At 49.8% G+C, this 21,606-nt stretch overlaps 1 protein-coding gene and 1 pseudogene across 1 annotated transcript in view; one reads left to right on the forward strand and one right to left on the reverse strand.

The window, feature by feature from the left end:
• LOC138498400 (zinc finger protein 850-like) overlaps positions 1–21,606 on the reverse strand; it is a 272,974-nt pseudogene that overhangs the window by 154,922 nt on the left and 96,446 nt on the right.
• The window catches only part of LOC138498463 (zinc finger protein 271-like), a 77,061-nt gene that overhangs the window by 7,333 nt on the left and 48,122 nt on the right, over positions 1–21,606 (forward strand). The gene's annotated exons all lie outside the window — the stretch shown is intronic.

Raw genomic sequence — 21,606 nt, forward strand, 5'->3', positions numbered from 1 at the left:
GAAGTAAATCCATTATTTTATTTTAAAAGTGCTTTTGATCTTTAAGAGAATAACCAGAAATTGACGAGTCATTAATATATGAACATTTCATTAAGTAGCTTCAACTCACTGTCGGGGAATATCCATAATTCCTCAATACTCCAGAACAAACTCCCAATTATGTCCCTAAGATTTCAGGAAAGTCTGGCATTTTTAACTTCTGGAAGACGCACAGAAGTGATTTGGGAGGACAAAGTGGTGCTTTTGGTGGTCAAACACCGCACATTTAAAAATAGAAACTGAACGTAATTGGGCTGGGCTTGCCTTCCCGCTGAGCTAGCCCAGTGAGGCTGTGCTTGCCTTAAATGGTCTGGTATTGCCGTAATAGGACTGACCTTCGCTAATAGGACTGAACTACCATTAACAGGGTTGGGCTTGCCTTGATAGGACTGGGCTTGGATTGGTTGGGAAGACCATCCCTTTATATGACTGGACTTGCCGTAATATGGCTGGGTTTGCCTTTTTAGGGCTGGGCTTGCCTTGATATTGCTAGACTCGCCTTGATAGGCATGGGCTTATATGGCTGGATTCATAGCTGGGCTCACTTGCTGATACTGAGTTAATCTTAATAGTGCTTAGCTTGCCCTGATATGGCTAGGCTTGCCTTGATAGGACTAAGCTTTCTGCAATATGACTTGACTCATCGTAATAGGGCAGTGCTTGTATTAATAGAGCTGAACTTGGTTTGATAGGGCTGGGCTCACTTGATATGGCTGGGCTTGCCTTTATATCACTGGATTCACTTTAATAAAACCGGGCTCACCTTGCTGGAGCTGTGCTTGTCTTAATAGTGCTGAGCTTGCCCTGATATGGCTAGGCTTGCCTTGATCGGACTAAGCTTGCTGTGATATGACTTGACTCATCGTGATGGGGCTGGGCTCCCATTGATGGGGCTGGGCTCCCCTTGATGGGGCTGGGCTCCCCTTGATGGGGCTGGGCTCCCCTTGATGGGGCTGGGCTCCCCTTGATAGTGCTAGGCTTGTCTTGTTAGGGCTGGGCTTGCCTTAATACGAGGTAGTGCCCGGAGTGTTATGGGTGAAGTAAGCGCGTATATCTCCTCCAATGCTTGTTTTAAACACCATATCCTGTAACATTTATCTGCTCCCTATCATTCTCTGATATAGATGCGGGATACCCTTCAGTAAAGTATGTGTGGCCTGTTGACCTGTGCGCGTGCTTGCCTGGTTAAGAGATACATAGAAACGTCTGAGTATTTGCTGCCCCCCCTGTTTATCTAAGATGCTATCTATGTGCAATGGGCCCCTCTCCACTCTTATCAGCCTAGCAAGTGTCCTTCCAGGACGGTCACACTCCCCATATTTCCTAGTGACCAAAGGCTGCGCAAAGTATTTCATCACGCAAAACTGCTCAAGTGTGGCGTGTATGTCTGCAAAGTGGGTCTGGTGTGATGTGGCCGTGTAAGCATTTTCCAGTTCTCGGAGTCTAAGTTCTCAGTGCTCTCTATTGCGTCTAATGGTTTTGAGAACCCCAACTTCTTTTGACACTGCCATCCACCTAATATAGGTATTAAATGCCTGCCACATTGTGCCATACGAGGTAGTGCCCGGAGTGTGTGCGTATGTCTTATCAAATGCCCGTTTTAAACACCATATCCTGTTACGCCTCGGGTTTAAACTTCCATCGTGTTCGGGAAGTATCTCCCCTGCCCATCTGCATGGTTATAGGAGAGTAGTCTGACAATGTACACAGGAGAATGTCCACAGATGTTACCCTCCCAACCAGTTGTCGTAAAATGAGAAACAAATCTATGTGGGATGACATGTCAGGTACCAACGAGTAGAAAGTAAACTGTCGCTCGTGTGGATACCATACCGTACCCTCCATATGGCACAGAGGTCACTTTTCGAACACTTCTTTTTGGTTAAATCACCTACATCCTTCCTAATTGATGCATCAGTGGAATGTGCTTCCCCTTCATAGCCACCCATGGCTCTCCATCTCCAACTATCCTCATCCATCATGAGGAGTCTCAAGGATGTGTCGCTTTGTTGTTTGCCCCTCCTGCAGCCCACGAAGGGAGGGGAATGTTTGCTTCGATATATAACACTGCTTCCATTCATGTTGGAATCTAAGGTGATCAGGGATGACCATAACATATTGGATCGTCCTATCACGTAGCAGCTTTTTCACCCCGATAAAGGATCTGCACGGCATCTGGACCGCCGGGGAGGAATCCAGGTAAATGTGTATGTTAGCTGCCTCGTATTGGAGCGCACCTTTTCCCCATGATCTACAGAGGATAACATCACGGTCTCAGTAGTTCAGAAGGTGCGCTATTACTGGTCGGGGGCCCATCGCTAGCAATCTGTGGGCTCTCTCCACAATGACGGTGCATGAGAAGTCTGAAAAGCCCCTCAATGGCCTTTTCCATAGGACCAGTGCCAAAATTCTCTGTTAGACCAATGAATTGCATCTCGAGCGCTATTCCAGTTCATCACACCGTTGCATGGCTCGAGTAAGATTCTTGGCCATAGAGGCTAATTGTGTTTTCAGGCCCGAAATATTACCTTTGGCTGTACTAATGTGATTTTCTGCCTCTATCACTCTGGTACTTTCGTGCAGCATTTTTCATCAAGTTTCCGACTGACTGCGGCGATCCCAGACTGTACACTGTTCATAATCTGCTGCAGATCAGGCATGTCAGTAACAGGTTGTACAGCAGGAACCTCAGGGCCTGCATATTGCTTTGCTTCTTGTGGGATCCCCCACCTTTTGTCATGGCTACATCACAGCTCATGGGTCCCAGAGCACACGTATGTTTGAGTCTCTTGATGGCAGTAGAGTACCTACAGCTGCAAGCCCCCCTGAAATCAGTCGGGAGCAGGATAGAACACTAGGGCACTGCTCAGTGAGGACAATCCCCCGCTCCCTCCGTAGATGAGAATCCTTCAATGCCCGCTGTGCTGCAGTGAAAGGAAGTGACCATTTGGAGGGGACTTTCAAAGGCAGGCAACACAGAGTGGGCCTGTAGGTTGCATAACAGACCCATAGAATGCGTCTCCCCCACGCATCATCTCTCCACCCAGCAACTCTGAATTTATTTGATTTATTTATTTGCGTTTCTAAAGCACACAGAGCCGCCCTGAGGCATCGTGGCGCTGTTACAGAAGGCTTCACAGGTGGGAAGCGACAGAGAGCATCCGAAAAGTGGGTCTAAATGCAGAATGATGTGCGTTGCTATGGTTACAGTGCGAGCATAACTGTGCATGTTGGTTTAGAAACATTAGCGGAATAGAAAGGTTTTTAGGTTTTTGCGAAAGGTGGTGTAGGATGCTTCATTCCTTAGTGAGGTGGGCAGGGCGTTCCAATTTTTGGGTGTGAGGTGTTGGAAGCTGGACCCCCCAGCTCTAGTTCTTTTGAAAGTGGGAACATAGATCTGGTTGGCGTAGGTCTGTTCGAGGTGTTGAGGGTGATTCTTTCTGAGAGATAGGGTGGGGCATCTGATGTAAGGCACCTATGTGTGATGGCCATGGCTTTAAAGAGTATGCGTTCCTTTACCGGTAGCCAATGGGTGTCTTTCCTTGCTTGAGAGATGTGTTCCCTTTTGGGAATGGTCAGCGCTGCCCGGAGCGCGTTATTTTGCATGATTTGGAGTTATTTAAAGTTGTTGCCAGAGGTGCCTAGGAAAAGGGCATTACAGTAGTCCAATTTGGTACCTATTGTGGCTCTGGCGATGGATAGGCAGTTTTTGGTGGAGAGGAAAGGCTTGAATGCGTTGATAACCTTGGTGGTGAGCGCTGAGGAGGAGGCTATGGCATTGACCTGGCAGGACATGGATAGTGAGGCATCTAGGTGAACACCTAGGGTTTTGACAGTCTTGGAAACTGTGATGATGGAGTTATCAATGTTAAAGGATTTATATTGTGGGGGGAGTTTGTTGAGAGTTTCGCTGGTCCCTACTATGAGGATCTCGGTTTTATCCCCATTTGAGAAAAGGCCGTTGGCAGCCATCCAGGTTTGGATGGCTGTGTAGATTTTGGTTAGGGCTGTCACATCTTCTTCATAGGTCCCCGTTAGTGCGAGTTTTACCCGTGTGTCGTGCGCGTAGTTGGTATACGCTATGTTGCGACAGTCGAGGTCATGGAAGAGTAAATATATTGTAGAGTGTGGGTGGCAGTGCAGGAGCCTTGCGGGACGCCGCAGTGGATGATAGTGGGGGTTGCCGAGGCAGTGTCTGAAAAGACCTTCATGAGTCTACCATTTAGAAACGAGGCCACCCAAGCGATAGCTTCTGGGGAGAAGTGTGCTTCATTTTTTAGGTGCATGCCTAGGATATCATGGTTGACAAGGTCAAAGGCGGCGGACAAATCCAGTAGGAGAAGGAGTGCTGGTTTGCCTTTGTCCATGATGTGCCCAAGTTGTATTTTTAAGTCGAGTAGGGCTGACTCTGTCCCATGACCTGGTCGGAATCCTGACTGTCTTTTACCTAGGATATGGTTGGTTTCAAGATATTCCTGGATTTTCGTGTAGGCGACTTTATCCAGGATCTTGAGCAGGAAAGGCACGGTGGTGATGGGTCTATAGTTATTAGCATCTTCTGGGTCAAGAGTAGTTTTTTTTTAGGAGGGGGCATACCCATGCTTCTTTTAGACTGTCTGGAACTTTGTTGGCGTTGAAGGAGGTGTTAATGAAGGATTTGAGAAAGGGGGCGAGTGTTTCGGTGCAGTCTTTAATGAGACTGGCTTTGCAGGGGTCTCCATTGCAGTTGGATGGTTTAATCTTGTTCATTATCTCAATGACTTCCTGTTCTGTTACTTCCCTGAATTTGAAAAGGGTTATGGGGGCTTAGGCGGGATGGGGCACTGGGCTGGAGGTGGGCAGGTGGTCAGAAGTGGCGGTTGGTTCGAGGTGCTGTGATAGGTTTTTGTGGTGCTCCTTGATTTTAGCTTGTTGGAGTTCGAACCTCTTGCTCTTCCCACCTCCTGAGCCCCCTCTGCCGCCCCCAGGATCCCACTCTGGCACAAGGTAACCATCTGCCCTGAGCTTTCTTCTGCCCTACTCTCCTTCCTGCCCAATCTCCGCCTCCAGAGAGGTACTCCGCCAGACCTTTTCAACCAATGGCTCTCAGGCGCTCTGTCCTCACCTAACCCCGACAAAACTTCTCTCCAACTGCACAGGTCCTTTCCCCCCCCCCAGGTTCTTCAACCCTTGCCTCAAATTCCTCAAAACACTGAACCATCGCCTGGAACGACACTGGCGAAGTAACCCTTCCGCCCAAAACAAAACCACTCTGGCTAGGCAGATGAGAGCCAACAGACTCGAAATCAAGAAAGCCAACCATGCCTTCTACACCTCCTGCATGCCCAATGCAAACAGCCCATGCAACGAACTCCACAAGATCATCTCTGAGTTCAAGACCCCCTCCCTGCTCTTCCTCTCTGCCCATCATCTCCCAGGCATTGTGTTACACCCTCTCTGACCATTATATCAACACAGCCATTGATAGGAACCTTTCAATTCATGCCAAACTAGCAACCATGCTGCTACATGCAGGTCGCTAGTTTTTGTTTACTCTGTAGAACGCACATCCTGGACGTCTAGCAGTAACTTTACTTACTTTTATAGCAGCCACAGATGACGTTTACGAATGGCCACAACCTCTATGGGTGGATAGAGGAGCTACCGTTTTTATATCATTCGGCAATTTGGACATTTGCACCGTAAATGGGTATTCATTTAGATCTTGATTGTTCGAGATCTGACCGGATAATCCAGGACAAATGAAAAGCACCCCTGACCTTAGTGGAGCTTTACCATATGCCAATACCCTCAAAAGGATTGATTACACATCCCAAACCCCCAAATCAGGACATTATATACTATGTAAACCCCCCTGGTACTGTCTGTGGTGTGGAGTCTGACTCATTCGGGTCATGATTTCAGGTCACAGTATGCTTTCATGAATGGCGGTCCATGCAGGTGTTGCATAATCCAGGTGGAGCTGGAAGCTGAGGTGGAAGCAGTCTGCTGCAGTCCCCCTGTAAACCTGTGAATTTTGGTAGTCTTTCTGTTACCTCTACAACTGCCTGTGGGAGGAGTGAATCCTTTAAAATACATCTCACTCTGCGGAGCATCCGCGGAGCAGGAAGCTGAGGTGGAAGCAGTCTGATCCAGTCCCCCTGTGAACCTGTGAATTTTGGTAGTCTTTCTGCTACCTCTACTACTGCCTGTGGGAGGAGTGAATCATTCAAAATACACACACACCGCGGAGCTGGAAGCTGAGGTGGAAGCAGTCTGCTGCAGTCCCCATGTGAACCTGTGAATTTTGGTAGTCTTTCTGCTACCTCTACTACTGCCTGTGGGAGGAGTGAATCCTTCAAAATACACCTCACACTGCGGAGCAGCTGCAGAGCTGGAAGCTGAGGTGGAAGCAGTCTGCTGCAGTCCGCGGCCGTCCGGGCTGTGGTGCGAAACATCAAGAATGGAAGACGTGGGCAGACGCCTTTGGAGCCAGTGCCCGAGTAGAGAGGAAACCGGCTTGGACCCGAGGAGCCCATTGAAAAACCCACACTGACAACAGTGACTGATCTCTGCCCCTACGCACTCGGCCAGTTTGACATCAAAAGCAGGTATGGACCAACATGCATTTGAAAATGTAGCTAAGTCTCGGACAGTAAGTGTAACAAACACTTCCCGCCTGAAAGCCCCCCCCCCTTACATGCTTGGAGACAGAACTCGAGTGACCGGCAACTATTGTTATGGGTGTACCGGCGCAAATGTCAATACTCCAGTTCCCCTATTGACCCCCCCCCCCCTTCCACTCGCCTACTGAGAGAGAAGTTGAAATAAGCAGCTAGGGGAGCGGCGTGGGTGTCGGGCGACCGCCGAAGGTGAGGGTGATAAGGAAAGCGAGAGTGCGGGCAGAGCTGGCTGGATCTCTGCGAAACCTTGTGGGCGGAAAGTCCAAGGATGACACGACAGAGAGCCCGGCAGAGATCTTTGTGGGGAAAGCAGGGGAGTGGGACAGGACAGCGCACCCACCCGATGGAGGACATAGAATGTGCAGACAGTCGGAGCCCATTTCGGGATCTGAGATGGGCAACGACGAGGAGACTGGCACTCAAGGCGCAGTAACTCCTTCCCCTCGGATACACGTGATTGCAAAGACTGACGTGTATTTGGTGGATTCTCAGGCATTGGGCCTTAACATTTCCAGAGTGGAGGATGAGGAGGAGGGTGTGGAACTGGGGCCCACACCACCTCACCCCGCCTCAACCTATGAAGACAGTACAACACTGACAGCGGTGCCTATTGCAGACACTTATAAACCTCTAAGTCTGGTAATAGAGATCCACCCGACGATGTGGGGGCCGGACTTGAAGAGCCCTCATAACTTGTATTCCTCTAGCAAGATACCAACTCAGGACAGCCCCGAACACCCGGAGCAAAACAACATGGCAGACGTCAATGTAGAAATTGAAAATGATGTTTATGTAAGTGACTCCTCAAACAAATGTGTCGCCCCAGTCTGCAAAGACTCAGCCTTGGGCCGGGCAGAGACAATCAATACAAGTAGCCCAGCAAAAGACAGTCAAAAAAACATTGTAAGAAAATTCAGGGGCAGAAAAAACCCCGTAATAACTGCATCTTCACCGGGAAAAACTAATCAGAAAGATTTTGACATTCTATGTCTCCAAGAGAAGTGGCTGACGAAAAAGCCATTCTTGGATGGATGTGAAACGTATCTCTCCCCAGCAGTCCAGTGTGAAAGAGGCCACCCTTCATCAGGCCTGCTGACCGCTATTAGATCAGTATTGAAACTTCACTACATAAGACCCTTGACAACAAATATTCACTTTCAAGTCTCTCTTCTGAACTGAACCCAGCAAACCTCGGAGAAAGAAAAGGGTGACGACGTGATTCTAATAAACACATATTGGAACCCTGCCGCAATCACGAATGAAGACTACCTAGAAATGGCAGAAAACGTTTTGGAAAAAGCACACGCGGAATGTGCTCTGCAATTCATCATAATACGTGGAGATCTCAACGCGGTGTGCCCTAAAATAAAAGTCTTCAATGGTATGAAGAAAAAGGTCCCACTAAATATGGTACGGGACATTTGTGGGTCTCAAAGATGGTTTCATGGGATCTACAAAACCTAGAGATCTACAAAGCCGGAGCCCAGCAGCAGCAGGGAGGAGAAGGCAGGAGCCTCTCTCCCCACCCCCGTCCACCCACGGCTGCAGCAACAGCAGCTCTCCCCATATTTGGTGAGCACATCAGCTCATCTCATTTCGGCAGCGCTCATAGCGCCTATATTCTTTAAAGCACTAGAATTGTGCCTACCGCTCCTAATCACAGGCTGCAGGCTGTTCATCAGATGGTGCCCGCGTCATTGCCAGCAACATGCTCCATGGCCGCCAGCGATTTCGGGCACTTCCTATGTTGATTTTCCTGGACCAGCCCTGCAGCGCCTGATTGGCTAGGAAGCCTATTTCCGTCCCCACCAGAGCCGGTAGGCGGAAGCCGGTCCACGTCGGAACGCTGATGGGCGCCCCACCTCCGGAGGCTAACGCCATTCAATTGTGAGTACCTCGCCCCTGCACCCCAGCCCTATGCGCAGGACCACGCCATTACTGAGAGGTCTCGCCACTCAGCACAGAACTGCCTGATGGCCATACCTACCACTGTTTGATGCAGATTCACACACACACTGCCCTTATGCATGCCTGGACACTGCATCTTGTTGTTTTGAGACATTGCCAAGCTGTAATACTACCTTGTCTCACCACGCCATATTACTGCGTCTTTACTGTTTCCTAACTACCCACCTTGCACTGGTATTGATCTCCCCTGTTGATTAGCCTATCGAATGTTCTCTACGCTTAGCCATGTCTTGTCCGCCGCACCTGCCTTGATGATGTTGTACTTACCTGCACGGCACTATCTACCTGTTGCCAATAATTGTATTGCCTAAACCAAGATAGAGGACGAGATAGCATATTCTTGCCAGCCGGCACAGCTTGACTATCCAGTCCTCTGGCACCCCAGCATGGGTAGGACCAGCACACCAATCTCTTGAAGCATATGATACAACTCAAAGGCCTTGATAAAGACTAAGGTTGAAATGCGCGTCGGCTGTGGCTGTGTAAAGCTATCAATGTGTTGAAACTGACTAAGAATTGTATTAGTGCTGTTCAACTAATAGAAATAAAACAAATCACGTGTTAAATATAAAACTAATCTGCCTCATCCTTCACCTACAATTACTGCTTAACCAACGGATATAGGACTACTATACCCTACCAGCGCCTATAGTTCCATAGTTTGTCCAAATCCCCCTAAACTAATCCGCTTGCCCACATGCGTGACGGTTCACATATTGGTCGGCTCAGCATCCCCCACCTGATCACCGCATTGCACTTAGCCGTGCAGCTGCCTGCTACCTATGTTTATACTCGCCTGTGACAGACTTACAATCTATGGGCCTCATTAGGACCCAGGCGGTTTACGGCGGCGTAAACAGCGCCAACCCTTACCGCCTGATTCCGAGGTCCCTTAGCGCCATGGAGGATTTAACACCTGCTTTTAGCAGGTGTTAAAATCCATGGCGCTAAGGGACCTTGTTGTTAATTACGCCACCGTAATTTACGGTGGCGTAATTAACGCCTTCCCCACTCCCATTATGCCCTATGGGGCAAAAATGGGAATGGGGAAGGGTAAATGGGGATTGGGGACTTACCGCCCCGCCAACCTCGGAATGGGGCGGTAAGTCCGCCAACCACCATGGCGTAAACGTAGTTTACGCCATGGTGGTAAAGGTACGACCCAGGCGGTAACTTACCGCCTGGGTCGTAATGAGGCCCTATATGATGATCTGACTTCTACCATCCTCCTTACTGCACACTGTAGCCAGCACTGCAGCTACCTTCTAGTTCAGTATTCTAGCCCCCTTGCATGGTTGCTAGCAACTCTTGTCCTAAGCCCTCTTGGGCTCCGTCAAGCGATAGTGACTCACCACCTATTAGCCGATTTTGCCTGGTAGTATATTAGCACTTGTGACCTGTATTTAGCCTCCAAACCTGTATTTAGCCTCCGAACCTGCTGCGCACATATTCTGATCTGCTCCACATGTATGCTACATCGCTCTTCTGCCTGATAATGCTCGATGTGCAATGCCTGTTTGACGTGCCACACTTTTGAATGGTGCCTTGTGTACTCTGCACTGCTCCTTTACTTGCCCACATTTGATGTAAGCGTAGTGTACTTGCATAACCTAACCTGCTGTGCCTCACTATTGATTGGTGCCCCATGTATGTTGCATTGCTCTCTGCCTGATATGCCCACATTTGTTGCAAGCCTGGTATTTGCTTTGCCTTTTGTACCTCTGCTATGAATGTGCCCACTCATTCACTCAGTACTGCCTAGACTGCCGCATTGTTGCAACTGCACCCTGTGACCTTTTTTGAGACCCTTCTGGTCGCCGCCCATTGCACCCTGTGACCTATCCGAGACCCTTCTGGTCGCCTACCATTGCACCCTCTGACCTATCCAAGACCCTTTTGGTCGTTTGCCACTGCATCCTGTTACCTATCTAAGACCCTTTGGTCGCTTGCTTTGCACGTTGCTAACTACTCTAAGTCATGCATTTTAGTTCATATTGTGATTCTTGAATCTAGGTGAACCCATCTGCACTCAGCACACTTAGATTATACTACTACTAGGCACCAGACTACTACAGGCCAACCTACCAACAAACACTGTTATGACATCTCCCATGTTTGACACACCTATAGGCTACTTAGCTATACTCTCTACACTTTCTGCCTTAGCCATTATGGTAGCCCCCACCACAATCTGCCTACAGAAAGGGAACCAACCAGAAAGATGCACACACAGCTACCACCCCAACAGCCTGCTCCCTTTACCCGGACCCAACTGAATCAGGCTTGTCCTACCGGACTAAGGAACCTTAGACTAGGCACTAGACTTACCAAAGCACCATGTGCACAGCCACCCTAAGAAGGAGCTAATATACGCCAGGCGAAACACGCACAAAAGGAAACCTAGCTGCAATCAAATAACCTGTACCAAATCTTCTGAAACCTTGCCCAACAAGGTCCACATTAGCAATAATACTAAAATAACACAAAACCTCAAGGGAGGTCTCATCAACGCTAGATCCCAGGGGGCGTGGCCAAGCAGCCATGGAGTGAGGACGCCGAATCTACGAGCTCCGCCAGAGCCGCAGTAGTCCGATCCTGAATTGACCTTCCGAGCCATACAACTCCTCCACGCGTTGCTCCAGCCGCGGCTGGGGCGAAGACCTTTGCCTGGCAGCTTTCTCCGAGAAAAATCGGAGCGTGGGAGCCTGGTGCGATGCTCTGGCCCGGCTCCCCCTCTGCCCCGGACACCGCACACAAAATGGCGGCCGCGGCGCACTAGCGGTCCCCGACCGCGCACAAGACCCGCTGGGGATCTGCCGGGCAGCGACGCCCGTGGCCGACTGGGCTCACGCACCTGGCTGGCGACGCCTGGGCGCGCGGCCTGACCACTGGAGCCATCGGACGGCCTCGATCGATTCCCCCGAACCACACTCTGACCGACTTCGGCTGGGCACCCCCTGAGGCTGGGGAGAGAGACGGAGCACTATCGGTGCACGGCCGAGGCATTCAGCCCAGAGGAGGAGTCTGCCTGCTGCGGCATTATCCGAAGGCTGTGCCCCCGTCCCCAGGATCAGCGAGGTGAGGAGCTGGGGGAACCCCGCGACACGAAGGCCGCGTGTTCCCCGCACCAGGCGCGCAACGCGGACTGCAGCGGGGGAGCCTGCCCTACCCCCCGAACTGCACTCCGGGCGAGCCGACCGTCTTCGGCTGGGCACCCCCCTGAGGCTGGGGAGAGAGACGGTGCACTATTGGTGCACGGCCGAGGCGTCCGGCCCCGCTGCCGCGGCTCCCCTGAGGAGGAGTCTGCCTGCCGCGGCATTCATCGAAGGCCGTGCCCCCGTTCCCAGGATCAGTGAGGTGAGGAGCTGGGGGAACCACGAGATACGGAGGCCGCATGTTCCCTGCACCAGGCGCGCAACGCGGACTGCGGCGAGGGAGCCTGCCCTGGGGAGTGTGCTGGAGCCCCGCGAGATGAACAGAGCCCGGTTGGGCCGACTCACTGGGCGCGCTTAGCGGTGCGCGACTGGGGCTGGACGACCTGCACTCGACACCATTGCTCACTCTCAGCGGCACCACAACCTAGCAGGTAGATCCTGCCCTCTGCACTGGGCCCGGTGGGCTGGCCTGTGGCGGCGACCGGGACAAACACCATCGGCGACAACGGCGTGGCGGGCACCCACCCACCCACCCAGCACCAGGGCCAGGTCACCGAGGAGAGTTGCTGCGCTGAACCCCTGCGAGGGGGGCAGCGAGAATCTGGAGAGGGTCGGCCCGCTCCCTGCAATGGCCACCTCAACGAGTAAAGCTAGAAACGCCACGATGGAGCCCTTTGTGACATCGAAGCCTCACCATGCCTCCCCCTCTGCGCTGAGAGGCGCAGCGACGCAGGCTAGCCAAGAGGAAAACACCAAGGACAACCGGGTGCTGGAGGCGATTCCAGCACTAAGAACTTTCATAGACACTAAAATCGGCGAGGTCAAAGCCGACATCCAGCTTATTAGACAGGATGCCCGCAATCTGACGGAACGCGTTACCATCATAGAATACTCCCAGAAGGATATGTCGGACGATACAGCGGACCTCAAGGCTGAGGTGGCAGACCTCAGGAGAAAGGTGTGCTACCTGGAGGCGAGGTCAGAGGAGGCAGAAGGACGCGCAAGGCGCAACAACATCAGAATACTAGGCATTCCTGAAGGGACAGAGACCACAGACCCGACAACCTATGTAGAATCCTTAATACAGCAAGAAATAGGAGCGGAGAAGCTCTCACAGGGCTTCGCCATAGAGAGGGCCAACAGGTCGCTCCAGAAGAGACCCCCTCCGGGTTCCTACCCACGTCCCATCATAGCAAAGGTCCTCAACTTCCGAGACAGGGAAGTCATCCTGAAATTTTCAAGAGAGGGAGGTGTAATAGAACAAGGTAACTCTAAAATCACCATCTACCCCGATTACACACAGTCGGTACAGAGAGCAAGGAACTCTTTCGTCCCAATCAAGGCCCGACTGAGAAAACTGAACTTAAAGTATATGCTCCTGTATCCTTCCAGATTGAAGGTGATTTATAAGGGACGAGCGATATTCCTGGAGTCGCCGGCTGCGGCCAACATGTGGATGGAGCACAACAACTTAGCTGAGGTCCCTGGGGAACCCTCCCACGAGGGCCACGGCGAAGAAAGCAATGAGCGGTAGACGGACGCCTCGGCAAGGGCTCCCTCGACCCTTGTCTGGAGCACTAGAACGAGGGGATACACCATCATCACTGAAGCAACACTACCACGAGAGAAGGCGAAATGACTACTGGGCCTGCGCGGCCTCCTCCACATGCACATGAACCACGAACCCACCAAAGACAACTTGCGCCAGAAACCCGGACGGGGAAAGGCAGCGCAAGAGCGCCCGAGCACTGCACCCTTAAGGCAGAAGCTGGGTGCACCAGTTATAGTTACTGTTTTTATGTTACGGTTGAGACTGCCCTATTCCTGATCACCATTAGCCAAACCGAAGAGGACCCAGGACCAGACCTCGGAGCTTACCAACTTGAGCAAGCAGAGCGTGATGCACTGCTGCATCACAGATACTACGTGGAGACCACCACGGCTAAAAGTAATCTCACAAAATGGCCACACGACCCAGGATAATTACATGGAATGTCAGGGGGATGGGATCCTACCCACGAAGAAACCGCATACATTCGTACCTGAAGAGGAAGAAAGTATCAATCGCCCTCCTGCAGGAAACACACCTCTTAACTAATACTACGGACAAGCTGGTAGATTACTGGGGGGGGGGCAGGGCGGCGGTGCATCCTACTCGAAGTACGCACGCGGTGTATACACATGGGTGAGCCCGGGTACACCATTCCACCTGATGGGTGTGGAAGCGGATAAAGAAGGTAGATATGTGATCATATGGGGTATGCTGGAGAACTCTCGGCTGTGCATAGTGAACTCATACTTCCCCCAACACGGTATCCCTACTCATCTCAAGAAGCTATGTGCCATAATCACGTACCACAGGGAGGACATCATCTCATGGGGCGGAGACTTCAACTGCGTGCTGAATGAAGAAATGGACAGATCCACTGCGCCACGTATCCTCAACACCTCCGCCCCCCGAGCACTCTGCAGCGCGATCGAGGACTTGCACTTAGTTGACGTCTGGAGAGACTTACACCCCACAGACAGGTCCTACTCATTTTACTCGGCCCCCCACGACCTGCATACCAGGATTGACCTCTTTTTCATCGATAGTGGGCTAACTTCGCAAGTCGAATCTGCGTGCTACCTTGGCAGGTCAATATCGGATCACTCCCCGCTGCTAATACAGCTCTGCCTCAGGGGCCCTAGACCACCTATTCCGATGTGGCGCATGCCGACAGACACTTTAACAGACCCCGCATTCAAGGATGCCCTGGGTGAAAAGCTGGAAGAATACATAAACATCAACAAGGGATCAGTCGAGAAATGGAGCACACTATGGGATGCCATGAAGGTGGTAACTCGGGGCGAGATAATAGCTGAAGCAGGAGGGATCAGGAGACAACTGAGAAAGGAGCTCGAGTCAAGAGAGGAGGAGATCAGACGCCTGGAGAACAATCTCCACCCTACCAAGGAGAAGGAAACCAGACTGAAGGAGATCAGAGAAGAGTGCAGAATTGCATGGGAGAGGCTGTCCAAATTCGACTTCTCTGTGCGAACCCTTAAGGCACACAAGGAAGCGGACAAACCAGGCAGGATTCTTGCCTGGCTATGCAGGAGGGAGCACCCGAGGCAGGCCCCCAAAGAGATCAAGGATAAAGATGGTACAATTCACAGGTCACAGCAAGCAATAAACGACGTATTCTCAGACTTTTACGCCGAACTATATGCTCACAAAGACCGAATCCCTGAATCAGACATCAGAGACACCCTGGCCGAAGTTGAATTGCCTAAACTGAGCCAGGAACAACGAAATATGCTAGGAGAGGCCATCACTATTGAGGACATTTCAGAGGCGATCAGATCCCTTTCCACGAGCAAGACCCCTGGAACAGATGGCCTAACTCCAGAATTTTACAAGGCTTACGAGGGGGTCCTTGCTCCCATGCTGCACGGAGTATACACGGAGGCATATGAGACCGGGACGCTACCAAGCAGTATGAGAGAGACCCTCATAGTACCAATACTCAAACCAGGCAAACCAGCCGACGAGTGTGACTCATATCACCCCCTGGCGATGCTAAACTATGATAGTAAAATATTGACAACGATATTAGCTAAGAGGCTCTCTAGGGTGATAGGATCCCTGATACATGAGGACCAGAATGGTTTTGTCCCAGGACGCAATACAACGGCCAACCTGAGAAGGCTCCAACACATAATGGCTCAAACAGCTGAGCATAACGACGACCTGGCAGTACTCTCGCTTGATGCCATAAAAGCTTTTGATTCAATATTCTGGGAGTGGCTGATCGAGACCCTGAGGGAGTTCGGACTCGGTGAACATTTCATCCGGTGGGTTAGGGTGCTCTACAACAACCCAGTGGCGAGAGTGAAGACAGGAGGCATGGTGTCGAGGGCTTGGGCCATCCAAAGGGGAACCAGACAAGGGTGCCCACTGTCACCAATGCTGTATATCCTTGGCCTGGAACCAGTGGCAATCTATTTCAGGAGGCAGCTCTTCGACGCTGGCATCAACATTAATGGGGTAGATAACATCATTTCCTTGTACGCTGACAACGTCCTCTTATACCTGCGAGACCCACAACTGAACGCACCAACCGCGCTAGACATCCTCGACAATTTTGCGAAATATTCAGGGATAAAATTCAGCAGACAAAAATCTTGCTCCTTCCCCCTGGCTGGGCTTAAAGGGAAGGGCGCAGAGGAACTACCCGAGATCGGGATCCAATGGCAGCCGGTAGCCTTCCGCTATCTTGGTCTCACCATCATGCACACCCCAGCCTCCACTCATGAGTGTAACACGGAAGCAGCAATACGCGGAGTGCGCAGGTCTATCAAATTCTGGTCGAAGTTACCGCTCTCAATGATGGGCAGAGCTGCAATCTCCAAAATGATTATACTACCGAGACTCCTCTATTACTTTACCAACATAACATACTACATACCCCCGTCCTTCTTTAGGAAAATGGAATCGCTAATCAGAGACTTCCTTTGGGGCCGGGCCAGACACAAACTTACACTGAACATCCTTACGCTCCCATATGCAGAGGGTGGCATACAACTGCCTGAGTTCCAGAGGTACTATTTGGCAGCACAACTAACGCACGTCGCTAAGTGGCTACTGGATGAACCGACTGCTGAGACAGGCCTCCTCCGTCAACTAATCACACCTATGCACCCGAAAGAGGTGTTATGGAGCACGCGAATAGGGCCCCCTGACCCACCCATGATTGTAAGGCTGGGGAGACAAATCTGGAACAAGGTCAGATCACTGCTCGGACTGCAACACTCATATGCACCGGACATCCCCATGCTTGCAGACGTATGCAAAATCCCCACAGACTTACCATCGATGAGGAGCTGGGAGAGCTGTGGCCTCTATACATGGGGAGACATGTTTGATGAGGGGCTGTTCAAAGACTTCGACTCATTACAATTGAAGGATGGGCTTGCCACAGGACAATTTCTATGGTACCAAAGGGTGAAGCACGCAGCCAAGACAAATTGGAACACTTGGCCTGAGGAGCCAGAAATACACCCCCTTGTGCAGGAAATGTACAACCTTGGCGACGGCTGGAAACCGACATCGAGGCTATACACACGAATAAACGACAGGTCTAACCCGAGAAGTGCGCGCCTGAAAGAGAAGTGGGAGACTGATCTGGGGACTGAAATCACGGACGGAGAATGGGCAAGAGCCCTGCTGTATCCGAAGGAGGTGTCACAGAACGCCAGGTTTAGGCTGCTCCAGCTGAATGTCCTTTACAGGACTTACATGACCCCGCACAGGATAGCCGCCTTTAATGATAAAGTCCTCCCGACTTGTCCATGGTGCCCCTCCGAACATGCCGACATGTTCCATATGTTCTGGGCCTGCCCCAAATCACAGAAACTCTGGCACACAGCTGAGCAGACCTGCAGGAAAGCGGGAATGGAAATGTACGAATGGACACCCAAAGAGTGCCTGTTGGGCACTCACCCGAGACTGAGCAAAGTCAGGCACTTAGTGAAACTCATGGACATGGCGTGTATACTAGTGAAGAGAACGATTGCTATGGCCTGGAAGTCGCCCGCTGGTCCCAGGCCTGAACCATGGATCAGGGAACTGGAGAGATGGTCCGCTGCTGAAACAAGAGCCTGGGAGGAAGGGAACAATTGGGGCGGAGAAGAAGGGAGCACCACACTAGAGTCCTGGAAGGCCCTCATGAGAGATATGATCTTCTCCACAAGCTACAAACCCCCCCTGAGTTGACTCTTGTTGCACAGACTGTAAGCTCGAAGCACTGACCAGGACGGCGGGCCCGGGCACTCCCTCGAGCCACCCCCCATGTGAAGGCAATGGAGAGCGATGGTGCTGGGCTCTGGGCTTGAAGCCCGAAGAATGAAGGACGGTAGGGCAGAAGGAAAAGGGCAGTCAAAGTAGTTACCACTGTTTTCCTGTTTCTGTTTATTGTTTTTTCTCTCTCTCTATTCTCTCTCGTGCTTCCTTTCTTTTTTGCTGCGTGTTCCTTTTCTGTTGTTCTTTACAGTTCACTTGGCAAACAAGATACGCTATAGCTGAAATGACGCGCATCTTCTGCGCAACTGTTTCTGTTACACTTATAAATGCCAATAAAAACATTTAAAAATAAAATCAACGCTAGATCCCTAATAGCCCACGCCTCGGAAATTGCTGACATCATCACCTGTAACAAACTCCACTTCCTAGCAGTTACTGAAACATGGCTATACAAAGCTGCTGGCCCTGCCCTTAGGATAGCCATACCCCCAAACTTGACCATCTTCAGAAAAGATGGGGAACCTTCCAAAGGAGGAGGCATAGCTCTTATCTGCAGAGCCAACCTCACCATCAAAGAAATAGACAGCATCACTATGCCGTCAGCTGAACTACTCTCCCTAAAACTAGAAATCTCCGCCTCACGTACTATCAGGGTACACCTTATCTACAGACCCCCTGGTCCACTAGGCACCTTTGAAGAAGACTTAACCACCCTCTTAAACACTAATGCCAAACCGGGAACACAAATCATTCTACTAGGCGAATTTAACTTAGACTATAAGGACCTAAAAGACTCCAATGCCTCCACCATAGCCAACACTATTGTGGAAGCAGGCCTCACTATACGGAATAACGGCCCCACGCACTCTAAAGGCTGCACATTGGACTGGGTCGCAGACATCAACTGCGTTTCCCTCATAACGGCAATTGAACCTTGCATATGGACTGATCACTATCTGATTTCATTGACCATTTCAGACCTTCCCCAACCTAAATCTACTAAACCTCATGTTCCTCCTGCCCTCAACCGCTGCAACAGAAATATAACACTCTTGAATCTTCTCCCCCTGATCCAAACTATCACTAATCACTCTAGACTGATCTCTAACCCTAATGATCTAGCTGACCTGTACAATAACACCATCAACTCGGTGATTTTGCGCCGCTGAAACTCACCAAATCTAAACCTATTGCCCTTCTTAACACCTGGTTCACTCCCACACTAAAAGCCCTACGCAAAGAGAAACGACACGCAGAAGCCTGCTGGAGAAAAAACCCTTCTCCCCATAACAAAAACCTCCTCACTGCCCTTACTAACAGCTACAAAAAACAAATCATTCAGGCAAAAAAAGAGACCTTTAATGACAGAATCAAAAAAGCAAATTCGAATACCAGGGAAATCTTCTCCATCCTGTGAGAATTAGAATCCCCAATTGCACCTATAGACTCTTGTACCAAAGACAAAGCCTGGTGCACAAACATTCAAAAGGCCTTATGCAACAAAATCACAATGTTACAAGACAAAAAATCCGCCCTCCACAACATTGCACTCTCCACGCATGAAACCATCCTTCAGGAACTTGACGCCATCCAAACTAAACCCCCTAACCAATATAGTTTTAGAGCCATTTCTATTGCGGAAACTAAGAACATCATCATGTCTCTTAAACCGTCTCGATGCCTTGGTGACACCTGTCCAGCCCCAATTATTAAAGAGGCTGCACATGAACTAGCCCCCTTCGTCACATCATTTATCAACTCATCATTCAAAGCATGCTATGTGCCAACCAACCTTAAAGATGCCTGGATACTACCTCTCCTAAAAAAAGCAAACCTGGACCCCAATGTCCCAACAAACTATAGCCCCATAACAACTGTCCCGGTCCTCCTCAGAATCTTAGATAAAGCTGCATATCTACAGATCCAATCTTATCTGGAGATCAACAATCTACTAGGGACAAAACAATCGGGATTTAGACCGAGACATGGAACCAAAACGGCTCTCCTTCATCTCAAAAACCAACTAGATGAGCGCAAAGATAGAGGAGACCATTCCATTCTCCTACTCCTAGACCTATCAGCTGCCTTCGACCTGGTAGATCACAAGGTACTCTGTAATCACCTCAAATCGGCGGCCAACTTCTCCAAAAAAGCCACGGCGTGGATAAACTCCTTCTTGGACCAGAGAACCATAAGAGTCTTCTCACCTACATCAGCAGCGGATCCAGTCCCCATCACCTGTGGAGTCCTTCAAGGGTCATGTGTTCCCCCCACTTTGTACAATATTTTTACAAAGCCTCTCTTTGATTTATTAGACAAACTAGGAGTCTCATATACCAACTACGCCGATGATACCCAGATTTTTATCCCAATCCAGGGTGACTATGAAAAGGACACCAGCCTCATAAATAAAATCTACCAAATCATCCAAACCTGGATGGCCACACATGGCCTATGTCTTAATGACGGCAAGACCGAGCTCTTAATCATCGGGTCTACCAGTAAACTTAACAAATTACCCCATCTGTACAATTCCATCACGATTGATGGCATCAAAATCAAGGTAGCCAAGGAAGTTAAAACCTTAGGATTCTACTTAGACTCAACTCTCACCCTCGACAAGCAAGTAAATGCTACAGGCTCAGCAACCAGTTACACCTGCAAACTTATTCACACCTGTAAACCATACCTGTCCACAGACAGCTGTACCACCATAGCACGAGCCCTCATCCTCTCCAAATTAGACTACTGCCATGCACTGTACCTAGGCACCAGTAAACATAACATCAACAAACTCCAAACCCTGCAGAACAATGCCCTTAGAACAGCCCTAGGTATTCCCAAAGGGCAACACATATCTGTCCATAGAAGAGCCGTCAACTGGCTGGCCATCAATGACCGTATCAAATTTAAAACTCTGAACATTACACACAATTGACTGAACAACAAAGCACCTGCATACCTCACAGAAAAATTCACAAAGTACACCTCTGAATGACCCATCAGAAAGGCCCTCTCAAACAGCATCAAAATCCCCAACTTTAAACTGAAAAGAACTGGTGGGTCCAGCTTCCCAGTTCGAGCAGCGCAGCTCTGGAACTCCATTCCAGATGCACTTAGAGCCACCCCTTCCTTCCATGTGTTCAAAGCTAACGTCAAACTCTGGCTTCACACCACCGACTGCTAAATGCTCTGTACATTTATTGTAAAATACTTAAAACTGTAACATCTCCTACATGTAAGTCATCTGACATTGTAACATAAGAAATGCTTGATATATTATCCTGTAACATAAGAAATGTAACATATTTATGTACCTGTAACTTAAGATTTCATTTTTTGCAAGTGCCCAGTTGCTAAACGGCCAGATGGGCTCTATAAATAAATAAACAATACAATACATCAATATCCAAATCCAGTACAACAATCCCAACAGGTGAAAGAAATAATAACAGTGCGAATCTGGACCATAAATTTGTGTCGAGAGAGATGCTGAAGATCGTCACTGACTTTGAGGTCATCAGAACAACTAAAAGCGATCATAACCTCTTGAAGGTAAAATGGACGAGTATACGGACCATCAGACCAAGAATGGTGGCTGAGGTTAAGGCGTGCAAGAAAGGAACAAAGTTAAGATTGTCTGCAAATGCAATCGTAGAACTGACTGCAACATATAGCAAAATCTGCAAGACAAAGCAGCAAGCTGGCTTCAAACACAACGTCGATTACCAACCTCTCTTAAAAATCTACGAAACCAAAAGAAAAACCTGGCAAAATAGTGAGGAAAAAACTCACTCGCACAAATTCAATAAACACATAGTGACAGAGAGAAAAAAACGAAGAAAAATAAAACGTCAGGTGAAAAATGCGAATTCGAGCATGTCTGTGGACCAGGTAAAAGCAGCTATCAAGATATATAAGAGCTGGCTACATCTACAAAGACATACTATATATCAGGCGGATGCCGTCGCAATGCTAAAGACAGTGTGCAGCAATA

Source organism: Ambystoma mexicanum, chromosome 5q (assembly GCF_040938575.1).
Source record: "Ambystoma mexicanum isolate Mex_15411 chromosome 5q, UKY_AmexF1_1, whole genome shotgun sequence".
In the NCBI taxonomy this organism is placed as follows: domain Eukaryota; kingdom Metazoa; phylum Chordata; class Amphibia; order Caudata; family Ambystomatidae; genus Ambystoma; species Ambystoma mexicanum.